Genomic DNA, 24,107 nt, shown 5'->3' on the forward strand with positions numbered 1-24,107 from the left:
CCTGGGTTCCCTGTAGTGGTGGACACACCGCTGATTGACGTGTCCTGGGTACGGAGGTATGGGCCCGCTGGGTGGGTGCTGTGCTGGTGTTACCAGAGGGTGGAAGGTCAGTGTTGGGCTGTGCCTGTGCAAGGGGAACCGACTGTCCTGAGGCCCACGATGGTCCGGGCTGGTCATCTGGATCCAGTTGTCAGAGCTGCTGTCATCACTGTGGGTCTCTTCTGTGGGTGGAGTGGAGATGTCTGGACCCTCCTGTGTGGTGACGTTACATAGTGGTCCTGCAGGGGTATAAGAGCATGATTATTGCATGTGTGTGTGTCATGGTGTGCAAGGGGTGGGTGTGCATGTACCCCATTGCAAGCATTCCTTTGTGGGGGCTTGTATGATGATGGTTGGGGGGTTGTTATGGGTATGTGCAGTGAGCATGCTTTAGTGCTGGGTGTCCATGCTTAGTTGTGTCATGCAGGGCTTGGTGTTGGGATGTGTGGTTTGTCTTATTAGTACATTAGTGAGGAGTTGTAGTGATAGGGGAGGGGACGAGGGTGGGGGTCTGTGATAGCATACAGGTAGGGTGGGGGATATGATAGTTAAGATTTGACTTACCAGTGTCCATTCCTCCACCGACTCCTCCGAGGCCCTCTGGATGCATGATGGTCAAGACCTGCTCCTCCCATCTTGTTAGTTGTGGAGGAGGAGGCGGGGGTCCGCCGCCAGTCCAATGAATCGCGATGTTGTGCCTGGAGACCACTGAACGCACCTTCCCCTGTAGGTCGTTCCACCTCTTCCTGGTGTCCTCCCGATTTCTTGGATGCTGTCCCACAGCTTTGACCTTGTAGACGATTCTTCGCCATAGCTCCATCTTCCTGGCTATGGAGGTGTGCTGCACCTGAGCTCCAAATAGCTGTGGCTCTACCCGTAGGATTTCCTCCACCATGACCCGGAGTTCCTCCTCGGAAAACCTGGGGTGTCTTTGGCGTGACATGGGGTGGTGTAGGTGATGTGTGGCGTGGTGTATGTGTTGATGAGTGTGGTGATGTGTGGTGGTGTGGGGTGTTTTGAGCGTGGATGTTGTATGGGTGATGGTGTTGTGTGCCTCTGTGTGGTGGGGTTGTCTATTGCTGTAGTCTCTGTCTGTCGCCTTCGTCTTCAGTTTTTGGTCGTAGGGGTTTGTGGGTGATGTGGGTGTGTGTTTTATATTGTGTTGGGTATGTGGGAGTGTTGTTTGTATGTGTATCATGTGTGTGTATTTTGAATTGTCCAATGTGGCGGTGTTTTGGAGATGTGTGTGTATTTTGAGCGCGGTGGTGTGTACCGCCAATGGAATACCGCGGTTGAAAGACCGCCGCATGGATTCGTGGGTCGTGATAGCATGGGCGTGTTTCTGTTGCCGTGACGGTGGAGGTTTTGTTTTCACCAGTTTATCACTGACCTTTGGTGTGGCGGACTTGTGTGGGTGTCTGCATTTTGGCGGATTCCGTGCTGTGGGTCATAATAGCTGTGGCGGAATTCCCCCCTAGGTCCTTTGTTGTGATATCTGCCAACAAATTAAGGGGTCCACCATCAAATGTCCACCGCAGACACCCCTCCAAATTTCTAACAAACCTCTACAATGTGTGTACTTGGACTATTGTGGTCCCTTGACACCTGACAGTGCATACAAATATATTTTAGTTGCTGTTGACTCCTGCTTCAAATTTCTATGGGTGTGACCACAACACTTGGCTGACACTCGGACTGTTATTAAAGATTTGTAAGTCTTTATCAGCACATATGCAGTTGCAGCTTTCCACTCGGACCAGGGCCCTGCATTCACCTCAAGGGCATTCAGGGACACCATGGCTTCGTTAGGGGTCCTACTCCATTACTCGTCTCCATTTCATCCCAAGGGAAATAGTGTTGTGGAGCGATGAAACCGAGATTTAAAGCAATCTTTAACAGCCAGAGTATTAGGTACAGGTCATAGTTAGATTGATCACCTGTATGGAGTCCAGAGAGCACTTAATAATCTGCCTAGAATGTCCCGGGGTGGGGGGGGAGTCGTACTTCAAATAAGTGCCTGTTTGGAACTCAAATATATGTTCCAGATCTTGATGGTCTTGGCATGGGGGCGTCAGAAGCACCTTTTGACATAAATGAAGGTGTCACTGTCTTGCAGGAATTACAACAGTTCCTTGATGTCAATGCTTCTGCCAGTGCTGTCTCCGTAGGAATTAAGGATGTACCAATAACATCTACTGGCTGGATTCCAAAGGTTGATGATCTAGTACGTGAAAAAGTTGCTATGAAAAAGGAGTTTGGTCCTTCCTATCGTGCACCGATTCCAGTCCTGGGAATGCACGGTACCAGAACTGTTTTTCTACTACCGCTGCCTGGTTCTAAAGAAAACCGCTTTGTTTCCATTGACAATGTCAGGTTACACCATGTGGCCGATCCTGTACAGCAGACCAATGGGAACAGCCAGTAGTACCCAAATCCCTCTCACTACTGGTCACGATATCCCTCTACAAGTTTTGAGCATCAATGCTGACACCTGTCCGAGCTTGGGGAGGGTGGAAAATTATCTTGCATTAGTTTCACTAACATCTATTACAACAAGCAACATGGAAATTGCTGATCGATTTGACTTGACTTCTACACAAACGGATGGCGTCATTTACAGTGAACTACCGCGGGAGACCCCTACCAGTTCTCCTCCTTCAAATACGGGTTCTGTTTTTGCATGAACTGCTTCTGTATACTTTGCCGGCATCAATTACACATTTTCAGACTCATTTGCCTCTTCTACACCTGACCTGCCACAAACACATAAGCCAATATATTGGCTAAAAACAAATTAACTTATTTTCACATGGAACTATCTGTGACTTGCCTTGACTATACTAGCTTTCCTCCTTTGTAATGGCTTTGTTATTACTTTCTTTTATTAATACATGGGCACTACCTTCCTGAAAGATCAACAGTTGAATGGTGGATGAGGTCCTAAAACCCCATTTTTGTTCTCACAAGGTCCGCAGAGACTTGTCTTTCGTGAACATTTCCGCTATACCAATTCTAGATGGGATTGTTTGGGATAATGACACATTTGATATATTTAGCCCCACGGAGGTCATTCAAATATCATATGTGTTTACACTTTCTATGAATGATGTAATAATACCCAGAGTTGTTTCTGATGACTGGGATGTGAAAACAGTTGATTCTCTGATGACTGAGTTGCAGTATTTTACTGTATTTGAAAGTGAGGAAATTTATCAATCGAAAGAAAATTATGGTGCCATGTTTGTTCTAGTAAAATTATTATGGACACCATTTCATTCACAGACCAAGTACCCCAAAGACTATTTTTAATTACACACAATGGAAACATTGTCAAATTTGCATATTTTTCTGGGCACAATGTTAAAAATGCTGATTCATGTTATTTTAAATTGCCATTTATGGAAAATGTACATAAATTATTGATGGAGAATGATATTTTTAAACAAAACTGTACAACAGAGAAGTTGTTTAAGCTTAGCAAGAATTAAGGCTTTGCATACACCCAGTATTCCTGCCCCGGCAAAATTTTACAAATGGCAAAAGTACATAAATGCAAATGAAGATCAGCTCGCTGAATGGGTCCAAAACGGCACGTTTAATATTTTACTTTCACTTCGTGGTGGGTGGTTATAGTGGCCAATAGATACCAATGGGTGTCATAAACATTTTGTAAACTTCACAGGGGGGTTTAGAACAAGTAGGCCTGACCCACGCTAGGTGTCCTATGAACACACGGGTATAGTAATAACATACAGTGTACAGAAACTATGCCAGCGATGGTTGAAGGGTTCCTCACTAGATGCCGTTAGAGAACATCTTAGCCTCCTGCCTAATAACACTGAATTACAGGATTTCCTGTTAGGCCCCAGAAAACAACGCAGAAAATGCTTCTTATATGCAGTCTATAATGAAATTTGGAAGCTTTCTCAACAAGAAGCTGCTGCCTGGTTAAGGCAAATAGACCGGAAAACTTACAGAAGGTATTAGGTGCTGTAGATAATGGGATTAATACCCTGTCCAACCGAATATACTCCGTAAACAACATTGTTTCTTCTGAAATATACATGGTACAGAGCAACATGTCCTGTTTACACAATGGACAGAGTCAACTAAGATCCATTATACATTTGGGTTGGACACTACAAACACTTAAAACACAGAAAGCAGGTCGCGTTCCCTGGCAACACGTCAGCACAAGGGATACATTTTTCACATTTAATTTAATTTGACAACAGCAACTAATGGCTAAAAAAGAAGCGACTTATGTCATGTTAAACATTGAGAAATTAGGAAAGTTGCCTTTTACTATGGCTGAAATACCATCTGCTGAGTGGTTAATACACGTGGTCATTAATCTGCCCATTTCAACACTTCAATTCACGTGCTGGTGAAAACACATTCAAGTGGGCAGATATGAAAGGCTAGGAGATAGTTACATCCATGAGGTGTGGGAGCTACCCTTCTCATACAAATCTCTCAATGGCATGAAAGAGATCTTTCTTAGCAGTAGTGAATGCAAGACTTCTGTCAGCCATTCGATGGTTTGTAAACAGCTGTCCTTGCACTGGGAGTTCAACGCTTCAGCAGCAAACTTGGCTTGTATTCTGAAGGGAGTCCCAGTCCCCTTGATTAAATATGCATTCCAGGTGCTCTCAAATGGCAGCTATGTTCTCCTCAACAGTGAGAGCTGTTGTGGTAAGTGTGCTGGAATATTTTATGTCATTTCAGTCTCTAAAATTATTACATGCTGCTGGAATGTATTTTTTCCTCCTACATGACAGAGGGAAGTAGCTGAGATTTGGCCCCATATCGCTACTTCAAATGTGATTTTTGACAAGTTGAGCAGACTCAAGGCTTTATTGTTTCAAAAACATGTGGTGCTTAAACCTGCACACAAAATCAATGCACTTCAGGCTGTGAGGTCATCAGCAGAGACACAGTCCCTTTAAAGTACTAACTTTCCGAGACACTTTGGTGGACTCGTGGGACGGATATTTAATGCATCCAGTACTACTGGAATCACTAATTTATTTAAGGCTGTTGGTTCTGGATTCATTCACATCTTCTACTCTATAATCGGCTTAATACCTTCAGCCATCCACTCAATATTCTTCAGTATTTTCAGGGGAATTCCGATAACTTTGGCCATAATAGGTGGCATTTTGCTATTGCTACTTTTTCTGCGCAGTGGCTGTCCCGCTGCAACAAGGAGGACTGAAGGCGCTTCCACCAGCGCAGCTTTGTTGTGAATGCATGATGCAGTACTTTGATGCATCCCTCTTGGAGTGATTGGAGTGTGACTGGTCTCTGTTATTCAGACCGGTTTCGCATTGTGTGCAGCCCGTGTTTCGGTGCCTCTGGTGCTCTTTTGAATGTGCACTGAAAGTTTGCCTTTCTACGCAGTGCTTGCTTTCATAGGACGCTGATCTGTTAATGTTCTCGCTGTGGGCTCATTACCAGACCTGCGTGTTGAAGGTGCGTTTGCTACGGGAAGCTATTTATGAGTTGCCCTTTGTGGATCATGCAGCTCTGAACTCACTGTTGGGCACACCATGGAATGCTGCTGCCTTGGCTGGAGCTCAGGCTTTGGAACACGAATGCTCCTTGGTTTTCCTTGGCGATGAACTTCCTAATTTACCACCTGCGGAAGTGGAAGACTTCCTCTCTTCAATTATCCCGGATTTTATTGCCGACTTCCAAAATGATCTGACTTTTGAAATTCTGCTTTTCCTTGACGCCACAATTAACATTTTAAATTGTCTTTTTAATACATGCTCAACTGTCTTTAACTTGTCATTATAGACGTTCCCATATAGATGCCTTAGGTTGAATTTTAGGAGCTTTCATATATAACTAGGCTTTGAACCACATTTGAACCAGGGGAGGGTGTTGTGTAGCCATTTTAGCTATAGTTTTAGACACGTTATTTTAGTAAACTAGGCTTGTCGCTGTGCACTTTAACCTGCATATGTTTTATTCTAGTTTCGTTATATTATTTTAACATAGCCACATTTGCGATCTTGTTTTATTTTCTCTATCTAGCTGTTCTTCGCCTAGGTGAGCACTACGTTGTTAAACAAGACATTTTTTTCACTCTGTGCTTTTCTCAAGGCTACAGTAGGAACTATTCTTAAAAACAGTAGTGACAACATGGTAGCGTTTTTTGTGTGTTTTACTCTCCTTGTCACAATTATACTCTGCCTCTGATTGTCCTTGCATATGTGAGACTAATGTAACTGAGAGAAATGGATGAAATCTGAGTGACCACGATTCCCCTGAGGAGTCATTAATGTCATGCGCCTGCCCAGTCATCCCTGCTCTTGGGTGGAGATGAGGCACTGCTAGTTAGTCGGAACAAAACCTGGATTAGGCCGACAGGCTTCACATGGTGCGGGTTCAGACTCAGTCTCCTGCAGTAGAGGTGATTCTGCCACCCAAATCCAGTAGTCTCATTAGGATAATGAGAGCCTATGCGACAATCTTGTTTAGTATTTATGGCTTTTTTGGAGGCTTCTGCTGCTCATTTTTGTTCCCTGACAAAAATACGCTTCATGCTTATCTTGTGTCATTCATACTACATTTTCCATGGATCCTGCAACATACTAATGATGTTTAATACCCATCATTGACTGTTTTCTTGGCCTTAAATCCCTATTTGTGTAAAAGCCACAGAAGCTCACATTGACTGTGATTTCAGACGTTCCTCGCATAACTGTGGTGCTTTCTATGCACGGACCACATTGCCCATGAATCCTTGCTGGAGCATGACATGCTCCGCATGTGCGTCGCAATCCCGGTATGTACCATAGCCCCCATGATTCCTTGGGGTGGATAGGACGTGTATTTGGCACTCGTGACTTCCTTTATTAGCAGCGCTCACTACCACGGCCAGTGTCCCCTGACCTGTCATTGGAAGCAGTGTATTTTGTATAAGAGTGAATCTAACCAGGGAGGGGTGTGTGCTTGCCAATGTTATGTACTATATGTCATTGTTACCAGTGTTTTCACTTGTGAACTGGCTTTGTAGTGACAATCTAATTTTGTCCAGAATACACTCCCATCTTAGTTATGAAAGACTTTGGACATTATATTATGCTACACAGTTCAACTTAACTCACGGCCAACTCCTTTCATTATCAGCTACAAACTATACATTGCATTTTAGATTTGGCACCAAATATAGGCCCTCATTACAACCCTGGTGGTTGGACGAGGCCGACCGCCGGTTGTATCGCCAGATGGCCGCTCATGCGGCCGGAAACCCGCCGGCCGCATTTGGACATCCCCGCCTGCCGGCCCAGCGGGGATGTCGGGCGTAACATTGTGGCCAGATTCTAAAATCTAAACAATAAAAGCATATCAAATATATTGCGTGTGTGTAAACATACTGCAAGTAAATATTTGCTTACACCAAATACTATATGAGGGATTGCTTCATACTTCATAATCCTTAAAGCCTCTAAATGTTTCTTGACCCCTAAAGTCCTACAAATGGGTTGGATGCCTTTCCTTATCATGTACTATTTTTCTGTATCATAGACTGTACAGAAAAATAGCACATGTGCAATATTTTCAATGCTATCTAAACTTTTCTGGTGTTAACATGTGGTTTCGATTTTACAGTCAGTGTTCTTAATTGAAGGATATAACAGAGTTTGAGACATAAAACATTAAATCACATTGAGGAACTCTTCAAAACCTGGGTTTGGCTTGACCATGAGAAATTGTGTTAGCAACCAGTCTAGACTAATAGTCTGATTTATGGCTCTTAGAGTATACTCCCAATATATATAAACGTTGACCTCATTGTCAATGTGTGTGGTTCATTCCAAAAGGAAAGTAGACCAAGCTTATGAAACCAGATCTGCATATGACGAAGCCAAGGAAAAGTTAAAACCCTATCAGGTTCGATAAGTTCCACAAGGACTTCCTTATCATAGGTTAATTCATGAGTTGTCCATATCTTTGCCCAGGAGATCAATGGTCTAAGAAAGGTTAAGTACTCTATTTGTCTGATATTCAAATCCTGGTGCATGGGTACTAAAGGTGTAGACTTTGGCAGCCCCAGTACCCCTGTCAGAAACATATTTTAAGTTATCATTACCTGTTTTAATTCACCTCTACCCCATAGCTCAGCCCCATAAAGTGCAGCAGGCTAAGCCTTGTGCTTATATAACTCTAATGCTGGAGTGACTGCTTGATTTTAGAGCCTTGATGTTTCCTTGCAATGGCCCTTGCATTATGAGCTAGCACTGTTTTTGCTTTAGTTAAATGGCCGAGTAATGACAGCTTCAAATCTAGGGTTGTACCCAAGAAACTAAAATTGGGCACAACCTCTAGCTTTTGCTCATAGGCTTTTAGATTTATCTTTTGGCTCCTATAAGGGTTAATGGCACTTTGTTGTACTTGGGTTTATTTCTAATCCCCGTCTCTCGTAGAATACAATAAATTCATCAAGTAGACACTGGAGGCCCCTGGGCTGGACCTAAATCTGAAATTGTTGGTCAGTTTCCATAACGCTTCATAAATAAACTATGGGCCTCATTTATGAGTTTTTGACGCAGGGCAGTACAGCATGTCACTTTGCTGCATTAACCTGCGGTGAAAGGGCAGGAATGCACTGTATTAGTGAAATAAGACACATTCCTGTCCCTTCTGCTTACACTGGTGCACAAATTGGTGCCTAATGCCAACGCAGGTATTTGTATTGCTGGCATGATTGTTTTTGTGCAGGAAGGGACACCTTCCTACACAAAAACAATCAATGGAGGCATTCCACAGCACACATATAAGAGGAAAAAACAAGAAAAACAAAGGTATTTCTCCTCATTATACCTCCCCTGGTTGGGGTGCAGTTTTGACGCATTACCAGCTTTACAGATCTTTGTAAATCTGGGAAATGTGTAAAATTCCATGAGTGTTGCATGGGAAAATCCACTGCAACGCCCATAGAACACCTCCTTGACAACACATGCATTTGCGTTGCCTTGCCTCACTCCATATCAATGATGCCATGCAAATCCAAGGAGGGTGGCTTTGCATCACCTAATAGATATGCCTGAGAGGCCTGTGCCACCAGAGCGTCATAAAAGGTATGCTCCGGCGGCACAGGCCTCTTGTAAATGAGGCGCTATATGTGTGAATGTAGTAACACAAGTGCTTAAACATTAAAAGACTTGACCACTCTTTCGATCTTGCCTCCCCACAAACACAGTTGCTAAAAATATCAATTAAGCAAAACCGAAGATATTCACATTTAAAAAAAAATTATCAGCACAATGATCTAATTTATAATTCTCATCTGACTCAAAGACAACCATACCTCAATTCCAACCTTCAGACAATCAAGAACAATAAGTATCCAAGATTCAGACTATTTTATATTTCTTTACATCAATTCCAAGGAACTTGGAAGCCTCAACTTAAGGGTCATGGCTTGTGCTATTTATGTGGCTCCAATTCTAATGAACATATTATTTGCCCTAATTATTACATGTACATAAACAATACCTTTGAAGATTTGTCAAAACAGAAAATATTCAGACCACCAGAGAAGTAACTGATCACTGCCTTACTAGCCAATCTCCTTCTTCTATCAGTGCCTTAATGAATGTTTTAGATCTTGTTTATAGCTGTTTGGATTCTTAAGCTGTCTAATGTATTTTAATCATTCTTTCATTTTAAAAAATTGATTTCTCATGTGTGCCCAGAGTGATGAATTTACGAGTATTCCTATTTTGAAGACATCACAATTATTGTTATATGATTTAATAAATACAATAAAAGGTACCTATCAATCAGAACAGCCTCTTCAACCTTCCCTATAAAATAAATATTTCTCTCTGGAGAACTGACAACAATATAGATGTAAGTATCATCTGGAGAGTAACACTTTAGGGTGATGTGAGTGCCATATTGCTCATAGGCTACCATAGTTATCATATCTGCCAACTCACACAGTGCCACTGTGTCATACAATATCAGCTTCTCCACATGGTCACCTGATCAAGAGCCACTATCACAACGCGACCACCAAGTGAGCTGGAAACCCATAGCTAGAGCGGATTTCTAGCTCATGTGTGGAGACTGTGTGCTTTTGAAATACATTACGAGGATAAAATAAACAAGAAATGGCATAGCAATAGGTCTCGCCTTTGGAACCTTATAAGTGTTTAGCCATGCAGCACATTATCCTGGGTGCTGTGCTGACAGGGATTTAAATTTTCTCTTGGGAAAAGAGCAGCTTTTTTTAACTTCCTGAGCATCTGCTAATGGAAGACCCATTTTGGTAGGCATTGCTGAGAGGGTTATTATACTTTCCCAACACAAAGGTTACAATATGTGTGTTAATTTCAGGAAATTATCTCTGACCCAGATGTAAAATTCCCCAGAAGAGAGCGCTGTGTCCAAAAAAATTGGATTCCAAATGTGATTTAAATGAGAAGTAACTATGGCCCTCATTACAACCCTGGTGGTCAAAGACCGCCATGGTTGAAGTGGCGATCGTACCGCCAACAGGCTGGCTGTACAAATTGCCATATTTTGACCGCGGCGCTACCGCCAGGACCGGCAGTTTTCCACCATGGTTGTAATCCGCCAGGGCAGCGCTGCTTGCAGCGCTGCCCTGGGGATTATGACTCCCCTTCCCGCCAGCCTGTCCATGGTAGTAGAGACCGCCATGGAAAGGCTGGCGGAAAGGGGAGTTGTGGGGCCCCTGGGGGTACCTGCAATGCCCATGCACTTAGCATGGGCAGTGCAGTAGCCCCCAGGCACAGCCCAGTCGCGATTTTCACTGTCTACCTGGCAGACAGTGAAGAGCGTGACGGGTGCTGCTGCACCCGGCGAACCGCCACATTGCCGCCGGCTCCATTAGGAGCCGGCTGCAATGTTACGCCCGACATCCCCGCTGGGCCGGCAGGTGGGGATGTCCAAATGCGGCCGGCGGGTTTCCGGCCGCATGAGCGGCCGTCTGGCGATACAACCGGCGGTCGGCCTCGTCCGGCCAACAAGGTTGTAATGAGGGCCTATATTTGGTGCCAAATCTAAAATGTAATGTATAGTTTGTAGCTGATAATGAAAGGAGTTGGCCGTGAGTTAAGTTGAACTGTGTAGCATAATATAATGTCCAAAGTCTTTCATAACTAAGATGGGAGTGTATTCTTGACAAACTTAGATTGTCACTACAAAGCCAGTTCACAAGTGAAAACAGTGGTAACAATGACATATAGTACATAACATTGGCAAGCACACACCCCTCCCTGGTTAGATTCACTCTTATACAAAATACACTGCTTCCAATGACAGGTCAGGGGACACTGGCCGTGGTAGTGAGCGCTGCTAATAAAGGAAGTCACGAGTGCCAAATACACGTCCTATCTACCCCAAGGAATCATGGGGGCTATGGTACATACCGGGATTGCGACGCACATGCGGAGCATTTCATGCTCCAGCAAGGATTCATGGGCAATGTGGTCCGTGCATAGAAAGCACCACAGTTATGCGAGGAACGTCTGAAATCACAGTCAATGTGAGCTTCTGTGGCTTTTACACAAATAGGGATTTAAGGCCAAGAAAACAGTCAATGATGGGTATTAAACATCATTAGTATGTTGCAGGATCCATGGAAAAAGTAGTATGAATGACACAAGGTAAGCATGAAGCGTATTTTTGTCAGGGAACAAAAATGAGCAGCAGAAGCCTCCAAAAAAGCCATAAATACTAAACAAGATTGTCGCATAGGCTCTCATTATCCTAATGAGACTACTGGATTTGTGTGGCAGAATCACCTCTACTGCAGGAGACTGAGTCTGAACCCGCACCATGTGAAGCCTGTCGGCCTAATCCAGGTTTTGTTCCGACTAACTAGCAGTGCCTCATCTCCACCCAAGAGCAGGGATGACTGGGCAGGCGCATGACATTAATGACTCCTCAGGGGAATCGTTCAGGCAATTGTTATTCAGGCACAATTGTTGTTTAGACAGTAGTTGCTCAGTACTTAGTTGTAGAGACTTTTTAGTTGTTTAGCAGTAGTGGTTCAGGCAAGTAGTGGTTTAGACCTAGTTGTTCAGGATGTTTCCCCATTCATATATCATTCACTGAGTGAGTTTGGCTGGCGATAGGGCCCTGGATTTAGGTTGAGGCTGACTGTTGGTTAATTTTGTTAATGTGTTTTAGTAAATATAGAGAAGTGGTTAGAGAAATTGGGTTCCACCAGATCTTTCATTATTAGATTGGTTGTTGATGAATTTGAGGTAGAAAAAAGTCTTATTGTCTATGGCTTTTCCTAGGAGGTGATCTGTGATTTTCCCGAGGTTCAATTGGTTGTAGCGCCAGGTCCAGAGGGGACAGTGATGATAATAATGCCACCCTCAGACCTACTAAATAAATCCAAAATTACACAGTGTAAGAAGGGGATGGGGCCTTGAAGGGGGCAGTGCCCCATGCTGAGAAGCACATTTAAAGGCACTTATGCCCCCACCCCACCCTCAAACCCTCTCTTCCCAAAAAGACAAAATCTTGCTGAGGCTGTTGTTGATGTCCTGGGTTGGTTTCACCCCCATTAATGGACATTGGCAATATAAAGCCTCTGAAAATAAGCTGAAAACCACTGATTACAGTGGTTTTCAGCTTTTTTTCACTGCCGTGTAATATTAGTTCCTCAGTGGGTGACTGTGTGAAGGGAGTCAATATTATGTGTCACATGGTGGTATTGTGGGAGCTTGACACCTGGTGGAAATGAGATTTCATCATACCGGTTCTCAAGGCGTGGCAAGAAGTAGTCTTAAAAACATTCTACGTTACAACTAAAATTCCAAGTGCTGCAGCAGGCTGAGAGTAACTACACAGTACGCGGTGGACCACAGTAAAACAAAATAGACAGGCAACAGCAGATAACAACTAGCAGGTAGCATATTGTTACCTTTAAATAAACATATCAATAGTGAAAAATATCGCCTCACACAATATCAACCATAGTAATAGCACAAAACTAGTTACATTATCATTAATAAACATAAAAACAATGATTTTCTAATCTTACACTAAACAAAACATTAAAATAAACACTAAACCACATACACAAATTTAACAAAAAATGACATCACCAGAATAATTATGAATCACTCCAAATAAAAATAATAAATAAAAATATAACTAAATACATAAAGTCATTAGTTAAAAAATATCTACATAGACTACAACTACATTTATACAGCAGCCTATATATATATATATATATATATATATATATATATATATATATATATATAAATATTATATGCAAAAGTATCAAACAACATAATAAACATTTGTAAATACAACATAAATCAGCGTTTACCATAGAAGGACATACATGAAAAAAAATATTCATCCCAAAACAGCCCTAACCAATACATTTAACCTATAAACAGACTTAACCAATAAATTCACACACACAATTAAATCAGCAATATAAAAGGCACATACATTTTGACAACTTAATAATCCAAAAACAACAAAAGCTGCAAGAAGAGGAAATTATGCCAGATTCTCTGAACAGAACCTGAAAAACAAAGTATATATACTTACCTTTGCAAACATGTACTTACTAGAAGAAAATACAATCACATCGAGAAAGTGTTAAGCTACTGAAAAACAACACCAATCATAAACTCGAATAAATACATAAAAAGTAGGTAAATGTAAATTGTTATAAAACAGAAACTATCCATAAAACAGAAACAAAATAAACCTAATGACCTCAACCTCTACTTGCTACCAACAAATACACATTTAGAATGAAACTGATGCTCTTTTTTTCTATCAGCAGAAAAGAAAGCACCAGCTCCAGATTGCAATTCCCCAAACGGAAGAGTTGCAAAAAGTGCGAAAGATACATGTAAGTATAAATAAGAAAAATAGTTGCATATATTTATATGTAAATAACATACCTATAAAGACTATTCTTGGACATAATGAGAGAAAGTGCAAGATATATCACATTATAGGAAGAAAGCAATTATTAAGTCACAGGGGGTACACCTACAGCCAAGAAGGTATATGGATGGGAACTGTGAGTTGGAAATGTACTAAATATTACTCTAATGCATGCCATGGAAGGGCCACCACAAAAGATGATCTTGTAACTAATGCAAGGGAACACAGTCACCCTTCCAAGTGTGACAGAAGTAAAAGTAAGGGAGGTATTGCAGGATGTTGTGGGTTTCCCTAAGTACCTAAGCTTGAAATCCTTATTTTAGCTTTGGGCCTGGGGTATGTGTTCTTAAATATACACACTTATTAATTTTAATCCTTTTAATATTTTTTAGCACAGCCAGTTTTGATATTCATTGTTTTTATATTTTAATCAGTTGCCTTTTCTGGAAAGGCATATTTGTTTGTATTGTACATTTTATCAGCACCTCTGCACTCATTTCACTGTTCCCTGCTCAAAGCTGTCATGCTCGGTAAATGATATCCTAATGACGATTGACGCTCCAGGAGTTAGGGAACAACCCTCAAACACAGACATATTGACACTTTTGTTTGTAGAACACTGTTCTATTTGTTATATAAACACCATGGAGGCCTAAGGAGGGCAGAGGGCATTCCAGCCATGGCCGTCCAGAAATGTACACCACTCCATTGACAGTTCAGCAGACCCTGACATTGACTCTTTAGCCAACTTGGAGGATTTCCTGTAGACAACAGGCAGACCCTTGCCTGTTTTTCAGCTATAGGGTCGGGGCTCTTCCCCCAAAAAACTAGATAGGCTAACACCACTATGCTCTAAACTTTTAGACATTTAGACATTAGTGCTTTGGGTAGGAATCATTAGATTTCATAATCATTCCAGGGTGGTGAGATTGTTTATTTTTTCAGTTTACTGGTAACCATAATCCCTGTATTATGCTTCATCTGCCTAATTATCGCAGCCCATTTTTTTTTTATAATCAAATGCAAATGCTTCATTAAATATATTGAAATCTATCTCTCATTTCCATTTTTGCCTTGGCATGTGTGAGTCTTCGTGTAACTGAGAGAAAGTGTACGATCTGTTCACCACGACTTCCCTGAGGAGTCAGAGTTTCATATTTTCAGGCTGCCACAAATCAATGTTAATTTCTTGGTTTGGGTGAGGTGCTGTGAGCTAGCCAACAAAGTCGGTCTGACATCTTCCAGATGGTGTGGGACTGACTCAGTCACCCACACTCTGTGGTGCTGCTGCCCTAAAATATGCAGTCTTACCTACAAGGTAAGAGTCCTATGACATGGTGCCACCAAAGTTTGGTCAGGTACACATGTAACAGATCTCCTGAGTATCTCTATCTCTCACATGCCAAGGGTACCCTAATTAGGGAAAAATCCTCCTTAGCTAAATAGGTAGTACCTATCTTAGTCAGTTAGCTGTTCAATCTTGAACCCTAAGAGGATACCCCAAATTGGTGTTTCTATCTCTGAAGTTTACCTATTTAAAATATGGCAAACCTACAACCAGTGATAATTCCTGCAAAAGTGAGACTTCCTCTCACACAACACTTATTAACATTGATGAGAGTAGGGATATGTTGTTTGTGGTAGAAGCACATGACGCATTTAGACCAGAATTATTTTATTCATGGGTCACCTTTCCTGCCTTTTATAATTACACTATAGCAAAACATCTGCACAATATAGAGCTTATGCATACTTAGAAATATCCCTCTCTTATCAAGAACACCAGAATTGGTTTCAAGGCACCCTGCCATACATTATTCAAAATATTAGTTTAGGTTCCCTAAGTAAGGACGGACCTGCATGGCCAGAGTTGGCCACATATACACCACATCCCAATGTACAAAATATGCTAGTAGTGGATGTACGGCACTTGTATAATAATCTAGTAGATATATAAAGACTCTTGATACAATTTGTAATGCGGTCCTTAAATACCAGCACTGCATTTGGCTGCAACATGGATAAACTTGGCACCCTTGCATTAAAAAATGGGTAAAGTTCCCTCCAGCCCAATGAAATTCCGTTCCTGATAGCACAAAATCAAATGCTCTGGAAGCACTGTTTTCCCATGTGGGGACCAAAGATAAACATAGAGGTGGTCATTCTAACCCTGGCGGTAAAAACCGCCAGGGCGAATGACCGCGGTAGCACCGCCAACAGGCTGGCGGTGCACCGCTGGGCATTCTGACCGCGGCGGTTCAGCCGCGGCCAGAAACGGAAAGTCGGCGGTGTACCGCCGACTTTCCGCTGCCCTTGAGAATCCTCCATGGCGGCGGAGCGTGCTCCACCGCCATGGGGATTCTGACACCCCCTACCGCCATCCTGTTCCTGGCGGGTCTCCCGCCAGGAACAGGATGGCGGTAGGGGGTGCCGCGGGGCCCCTGGGGGCCCCTGCAGTGCCCATGCCAATGGCATGGGCACTGCAGGTTCCCCCGTAAGAAGGCCCCAAAAAGAATTTCAGTGTCTGCCTAGCAGACACTGAAATTCACGACGGGTGCTACTGCACCCGTCGCACTCCAGCAACTCCGCTGGCTCCATTCGGAGCCGGCTTCATCGTTGCTGGGTCTTTCCCGCTGTGCTGGCGGGCGGCCTTTTGGCGGTCGCCCGCCAGCTCAGCGGGAAAGCCAGAATGGCCGCCGCGGTCTTGTGACCGCGGTGCGGTCATTTGGCGGTAACCGCATGGCGGGCGGCGACCGCTGCCCGCCGCGGTTAGAATCACCGCCAGAATTCTCTCAGTGAGCTTACAGTTTGGAATGGTTCCCTCTATTGACGAATGTACCATTTGGGGTGCAATATGCACTACCACAAATGGTACTCCAACACTTGTGAATTTACTGGAAGTGTTAAATCAATTTCAAAATGAACACATGGTGGCCACTGGCCTGGATTTGGGGATAAAATAAATGGGCAATTGTGCCACAGTCTCCTCAATTACAGTAAGCAATATTAAAAGGGAAGCAGTGCGCCAGCTGCTTTGGGACGTTCACCACATGATCAGGAAGGCGACTGCCAAATATTATCGCCAAGAATTAAATTAGTATAGGTCAGGATAGTCTGGGAGCTAGACCGGGTAAACCACAATTACAAGGTAATTTGGGTAAGGATAATACCAAGCAAGTACAAGAGGGTTCTAAAAATGCTGGGGTGAACAGAAAAACAATAAAGATAAAGCAAAACAAAGAGGAAAAACTCTGCATTCTGAGACCTCAGAAAACAATACAATCTTAGAAATCGTGACACTTTAAAAACTCCTGACAAATATCAGTATACTGATACACACTCAACTTGTTCCTTTCAGGACTCACCTGAAAAAATTTGTGAAAGCTTTTGCGGTATATAAGGCTGCAGAAGTGACAGCTGCAACTTATGGTGCAGAACTTTAGGGGCATTGCAACTTGCGCAAATTGACCTTGACTGAAAATAAATTTCTGCCCTCCATGTTCCATTTACCAGTTAGTACCCCTTAGATTTGACTTGGGACTAAATCCAATACATTGTGTAATAGGTTTAAAACCTATTTTATATTGGGTGCGCCTGTGGACTTCTGCCCATCTGGGGCCATATAGGATGCAATGATGGAACTATGGGCCAGATGTAGCAAGCATCTTTGCCCATTCCGTGTCTATGGGAAAATGTGTTTGTACATATGGCCCTATTATCCTTTGATAAAGTGGCATCAATCATGTGGCTTACTTACATAAAGGACTTGTGCTACCAGATTAAAATGTAGGAGGTATGGAGATGCCTGTTGAATATGAAAAAAGGAATGGCATACCGTGTAAAAAAGTTATATAGGCAAGTTATACTCTCATTCCAATTTAGCAAGTACAGCATACGGGCAGTAGAACAGATCATTTCCTTAACCATAAATGTCTGCCTAAGTTTGAACGTTACATGCATAATATATATCCAACACAAGCAAAGAACTTGTTTATACAATTCAGACTAGGAATTCTGCCACTGAATTCCCTCACTTCTAGATGGGAAAAAAGGAAAAGAAGTGGTGTGATCAGCTCTTGCCATTTTTGTCCAGCGGAAGTTGAATCTTTAGCTCATTTTTTCTTTTTTTGTCTGAGGTATCTAAGGCCAAGGAAGAAATGGATTGTTCCGCTTTACCGTAATCTTGGAATTAAAAATGACAAGGAGTCATTACACGTGCTGTTAAGCGACACTAGCGGGAAGGTAGTGTTTTCAGTCACTGGCTCTCTGAGAAGTGCCTGGATCGTGAGATCTAAGAATTGCCCCTTTAACTTGTAGAATATATTTTGATATCATGGTCATTGGTTAATACATAGCAATTACAGTGAAAAAGCATGTTTTCTTTGCCTGATGTGGCAGCTCCTTCCGTATAGAAAGAGTATTATTATAAAGGAGGACCCTGGAGGATTTTATCTGGGGATCAAATGACTGAAATAATTATAAATCAAGTATGAACTGTAGTGACATGTTTATTTAAATGAGTATTTATTTATCAGATTTTCTGATTTTAACTTTTTAATGATTTTAACTATTGTAAAGTATTTGTAATAGATTATGTATTCTTGTTATTGATAGGATCTTGCTTTTATGGCTTATGGTGAAATAAAGCCGATAATGACTAGTGAAAGAGGAGGATGGTCAGAACACCAAAACGAGTATATGAAACTGAAAAAGGACTCCCAACACTCCTTGAAATCCACAATTAAGAAGGAAGAGAAACTTCCACAACAAAAACCCTAGTTCAAAAAGTAAAAGGTTGCATCTTTTTTGCCCAATTATGCCACACATAATGAGAACCTTAATGAAGAACAGGACATGGGCAGTGACTCTGCTAGAAAGCACAGTAGAGGTCACGATCACTCACCAGAATCTTCAAGAGGTTATGGATGTGACAGTAACTAACAACTACCTTAAAGTAGAAACAGTGGACAGGCACATCTCCCCACCAGACAGGGTTTACAAACTAAAAATTCGAATTGTGGGAGACATTCAGTGCAGCATTAAAGTAATTTTCTGGGGAAGATTAACACTTAGTTATGATAGATTTGCCACCAGAATTTGTCAGGATGCTCCCACAAGGGGAAGAATTAATTTTGCATTCTTTCTTATTCCTTGTTCCTGACACAGTAAAAGAAGCTTATGCTGAGGATTGGGCCTTAGCACAGGCACCAGCTATGTACCGCAACCATGTGGGTAGGGATAGGTATTCTCCTTACCATGTCATACCAATATGGTCTAACCCACAAATACAACCTCAATATATTATTAAACATGGAGCCCTAGTGAGGGAAATTCTCTCACAACTTGAGTACCAGGGAGTAATTGAACTCTGCGTTTCTCCAATTAATAACCTTTTGTTTTGCGTAGCTAAGCTGAACCATTCATATAGAATAGTCTTAGATTACAGACACTTGAACAGTTACACATGTACATTTGCCATACAAAGCTCACACAGTACAGTTCTAATCAACAACATAGTGCACAAAAAATACAAAACAACCTTGGATATCGCCAATGTTTTTTGCTGCCAAAATCTAGCACCTGAAAACCGGGATCTAAATGTATTTTCCTCGTTGGGTTCACAATGCACATTTTTTTGTCTCTTCCCGTGTGACTGCAGTATTGCATGATATTAACCCTGAGGCATTGTCCTATGTAGATGATATGTACCTGGCAGATGACGACTTCACCACACATTTAGCCCGGGTGGATCGCATTGTTTTAGGATTCGCCACACAAGGCTACAAGTTTAATTTGAAGAAAACAAAAATTGCTTTTCTTAGTGTCCCGTTCCTACGATACAAACTGTCAAATGTAGGAAGGAGCCTGGCACCAAAGTTTGCACAATTACAACCTCCAAATACCATCAAGAAACTGCAATCATTGCTTGGTTTCTTTAACTTTGATCTTGGCGATTCCATAGACAAAAGACTGCCAAGAAACTGCTGCCACGGCCATAGGCAAAAGCAGCTGGTGGCAGGACTCCTGCCAGTTTTACTGCTGAGCCAATCACGACATGCCTTCACGCGATGCAACTGTGGCAGCTAAACCTCCACAGCTGAGTTTGCAGATTGGGAAGGATACTGCCACTATGCTAGTGATAGAAGTCCCGCCACTGCAGCTGCTCCTGGATCAAGAAAAAAATCAACCCTGTCATCACAGAACAGAAAGTAAATGACAATTATAACTGTCATCGCCAGACTTGTCAGTGTACACTAGCACGGGACTTTCAACAAATACTGCAATGATGTGCATCGCAAATGTCTGTAATGTCATAGTTAGAAAAATGTTTGAAACACACCAATCTGGAACTAACTGCCTTCATGGCAATGGACACCTACACAAAAAGTGACATCAATTCCAGCTTGAAATGTATCCATACAGGTGTGTTTAATAGTTTTCCCTAAACTATCATATACATAAACAGTATACCCACTAGGAACTACATAAATCCATGACAATGTAGCAATTATTCTACAAAATATTACAAGTGGGTGTACACAGAATGTACAGCCAATGTTACCGCTAAACTGCAAATATGTCAAAGACGTATGAAGGTCGTATGTCCTGTTTGTTTGTACAATTTATGACAAACATTAGATGTCATTTAACTTTAAAGTGTCAGGTTCCCTGTGCAATGCACATGTGCATATTATAGACACAACATGTTAAAATAAACACACATGTATTCTCCAGTAAAAAAAACAGAAACATTGTGGTGTAAGTGTCAAGTAAAATAATGAATGCTTGCACCAAAATTAACATGTCCATCACAAATGTACAGCATTAATCTATGCATTCCAAAAATATCTAAAAAAGAAAACCTGTGCTTGTCACTGTCACAAATGAGAGTAAGTGCACACACAAACAGAAATAAAATCATCAGCAAACAATTAGTAATAATAAAAAAATAAGGCCAGGGCAAAAGTATTCAAAATTAAATACATTTTAATATCACATGAGATACTACTCTCTATTATATTTTTTTTATCAACAACCCATGTCCAAGTTGTCCACATTTGGACATGTGGGCTTCAAGCCTCGAACTTGCCTCCTAATTTCACTGCCAGTAGCAACCTCTTCAGGAAGGGACATCTATTTGGCAGAGAGCAGGCACCTCAGTAATCTTTGTTTATGGGGGCCCTTTGGTTTGGGAAGGGTGGGTTTGGTTTTGGGAGGGGTGGATTTGGTTTTAGGAGGGGTGGGTGTGGATCTGGGAGGGGTGGGTTTGAGTTTGAAAGGGATGGGTTGAGATATGGAAGGGGTGGGTTGTGATGTGATGTGGAAGGAGTGGAAAAACATTTGGGAGGGGTAGATATACATTTGGGAGAGGTGGTTTTGGGATGTTGAATGGGTAGGTTGGGGTGTGGAAGGGGTCAGGGCCAGGGCAAAATGGTCTTCCATGGGAGAATGGTTAAGGTGATTGGCAAGGAGTTTGGGAGGTAAAGGGAGTGGCAGTGTCTGATGTGCATGTGCCTGATGATGTCACCGGTGTCTGTGGTTCTGGCGTATGTGGTGTATGTGTTGGTTTGTGTCTCATGATCATATTGTCATTGTTCCAACTTACCAATTAAGGGCCTGATTCACAAAGGTAAACGTAGACCAAATGTCTAAGGGGACAATTCACAAAGGTAAACTTAGACCAAAAGTCTAAGCTTAGACCTAAAGTCTATATTTACGCATAGTAAAATTAGGCTTTTGGTCTAAGTTTAGACCAAATGTCTAAACTTGAACCAAAATTCTAAACGTAGACCAAAAGTCTAACGTTTACTCAAACCTTTGGTCAAAGTTTACCTTTCTGAAACGGGCCCTTTGTTTAGACCTAAAGTCTAGACTTTTGGTTTAACCTTAAACCAAAAGTCTAAATTTACTATGAGTAAAGTTAGATTTTTGGTATATATTTATACTTTTGGCCTAAACTTGGACCAAAGTCTAAACTTAGACCAAAAGTATAACTTTGCTATGAGGAAAGTTACACTTTAGGTCTAAACTTAGACTTTAGGTCTAATCTTATACTTTAAGTCTAAGGTTACCTTTTGGAATCGGGCCCGTAAAGTCTAAAACATCAACCTTACCATAAGTGCATACTAAGCCATGTCAACAGTAATGGGGCCTACATTACCCACTCACTTCTGTGATAGAGCATCACACCTGACCCAATCCTCAAATGGGGCATGTTTGGTACAAATGTCCCTCATAACATGGAAAAAATGTAGAGTCCACTTTTCGCACCCAGATATGTGTCTGTTCAAAACAATATTTGGCTTGTAATGAGGAAGCTAGTGAAACCTTTAGCTCAAAGCAATACACAAAACACAGCATCAGGCACTGTCTGAAAAATGTAGACTTCTAGGCATCCGTCTCTGCATTGGATGTGAGTCAACAGTCATGTTGATGCCAAACAACATCGGTGTTAATAAAAAAGGTTAAACAACAAGAATAGCAACGTAAAATAACTCACCCCCTTGATGCTGATGCTGTTAGGCCCTCAACTGTCCATCAAGCACTAGGTAGGCCACTGCAAGGATGCAGGCCATTGGAGTGGTTCAGGGTGCAGTGCAGGGCTTGCCTCGTTGGGAGGCCTGCCCGAGCTGGACTTGGGCTGACTTTCTGGTTCGTAGTTGGGGATCCTCCCAACTCATCCTGCAATGTAGGCTGTGTTGCGTATGGATCCCCATGGTCCGCACCATTTTGCAATGACCTTCCATATGCCCTACTTTTGATGGGTGTTGATCAGTATGGATGAGAAAAAACAACAAAGGATGTTTTGAGTGGTTTTGTTTGTCTGTAGTATTGTGACACGATTTTGGTGCATCTCTAATGCATTCGCATTACAGGCAGTACTGATTATTTTCAAACATTTAAAATTTCCTAAGAAATACTAATTGGCAGTGATCTGTTGAGTACCCTCAACACTTTCTATGTCCTCATGTTACCAATCCAGTTCACAAGCATCATCTAGGCCAGGGCTAGGAAACATTTCCTGTAGTGAAAGCCAATCCTGATTAGTCCAAATCATTTTGAGACACTAAAAGCCAAACAGCCTGTACATTATTTGCATAAAACTCCATGCACAGCTACATTGGCTTCATGCCTACTCTTCACAGAGCCAGATGCTATGGTTTGTACCACATATAGCAACTAAGGGCATAATGGAAGGGCTGCCATATGTCAGTTACAGCATGATGTTGGGTGATGTATGAAAAAGAGTGTGGAGTAATGACACATACGTGTATGGATGATTTAGACCTTGTGTCATGGACTTGCAGCACAGGAAATACCTTTTCCCAAATGTGGCATGATGACATGTTTGAAAGATAGAGACACCTTTATTTCTAATTATTGGATGTAATTTCACATCAGACAACTCCACAATTTTGAAGATTCTTCTTGCACTTTATATTTCACTCTTTTCAACATGGGCTGTACGTTTTCACTTATACTAGTGGTACAGTCTCTACTGGCCACCAGACGTAAGGGACCTGAAGTTTGCGTAATGAAATCTGGAATTGTGAGTTCCATGAACTGAAAATTGAGCTTATTTATTTAGGTGACTTTTCATTTCAATGTACAGACATTTCTAACATTGTCAAAAACATTCTGTCCCCAGAAAATTCATTCAGTTCACTACACTCTAATAACATTTCACTCATGAACCAAAGGAAACAAATTAACCTGGGTACAAACCAGGAACAAGTTACTTTGATAACATTTCCCATTCAAACATATACCTGTTCCTCTGGTTTCCCATACAGCTGGCTGTCCGTGGACAGGACTTCCCTGGCGAGGAGGTGCCGCTCCTCAAGGGAGAAGGCAGAGGTCCTGTCACCTACTTTGCCCGGCATTCTGGCTCCCAGAGTCAGTAACAGCAGCAAAAGTTGAAGAGGTGTTGTTGAGGTCCCACTCCTCAAGGGAGAAGGCAAGGGCCCTGTCACCTACTTTGCCCGGCATTCTGGCTCCCAGAGTCGGTTACAGCAGCAAAAGTCAAAGAGGTGTTGTTGAGGTCCCACTCCTCACGGGAGAAGGCAGGGGCCCTGTTACCTGCTTTGCTCCGCATTCTGGCTCCCAGAAGTTGGCAACAGCAGCAAAAGTCGAGAAAGTGTTGTTGGCAGCAG

The sequence above is a fragment of the Pleurodeles waltl genome, chromosome 1_1 (genome assembly GCF_031143425.1).
Source record: "Pleurodeles waltl isolate 20211129_DDA chromosome 1_1, aPleWal1.hap1.20221129, whole genome shotgun sequence".
Lineage (NCBI taxonomy): Eukaryota > Metazoa > Chordata > Amphibia > Caudata > Salamandridae > Pleurodeles > Pleurodeles waltl.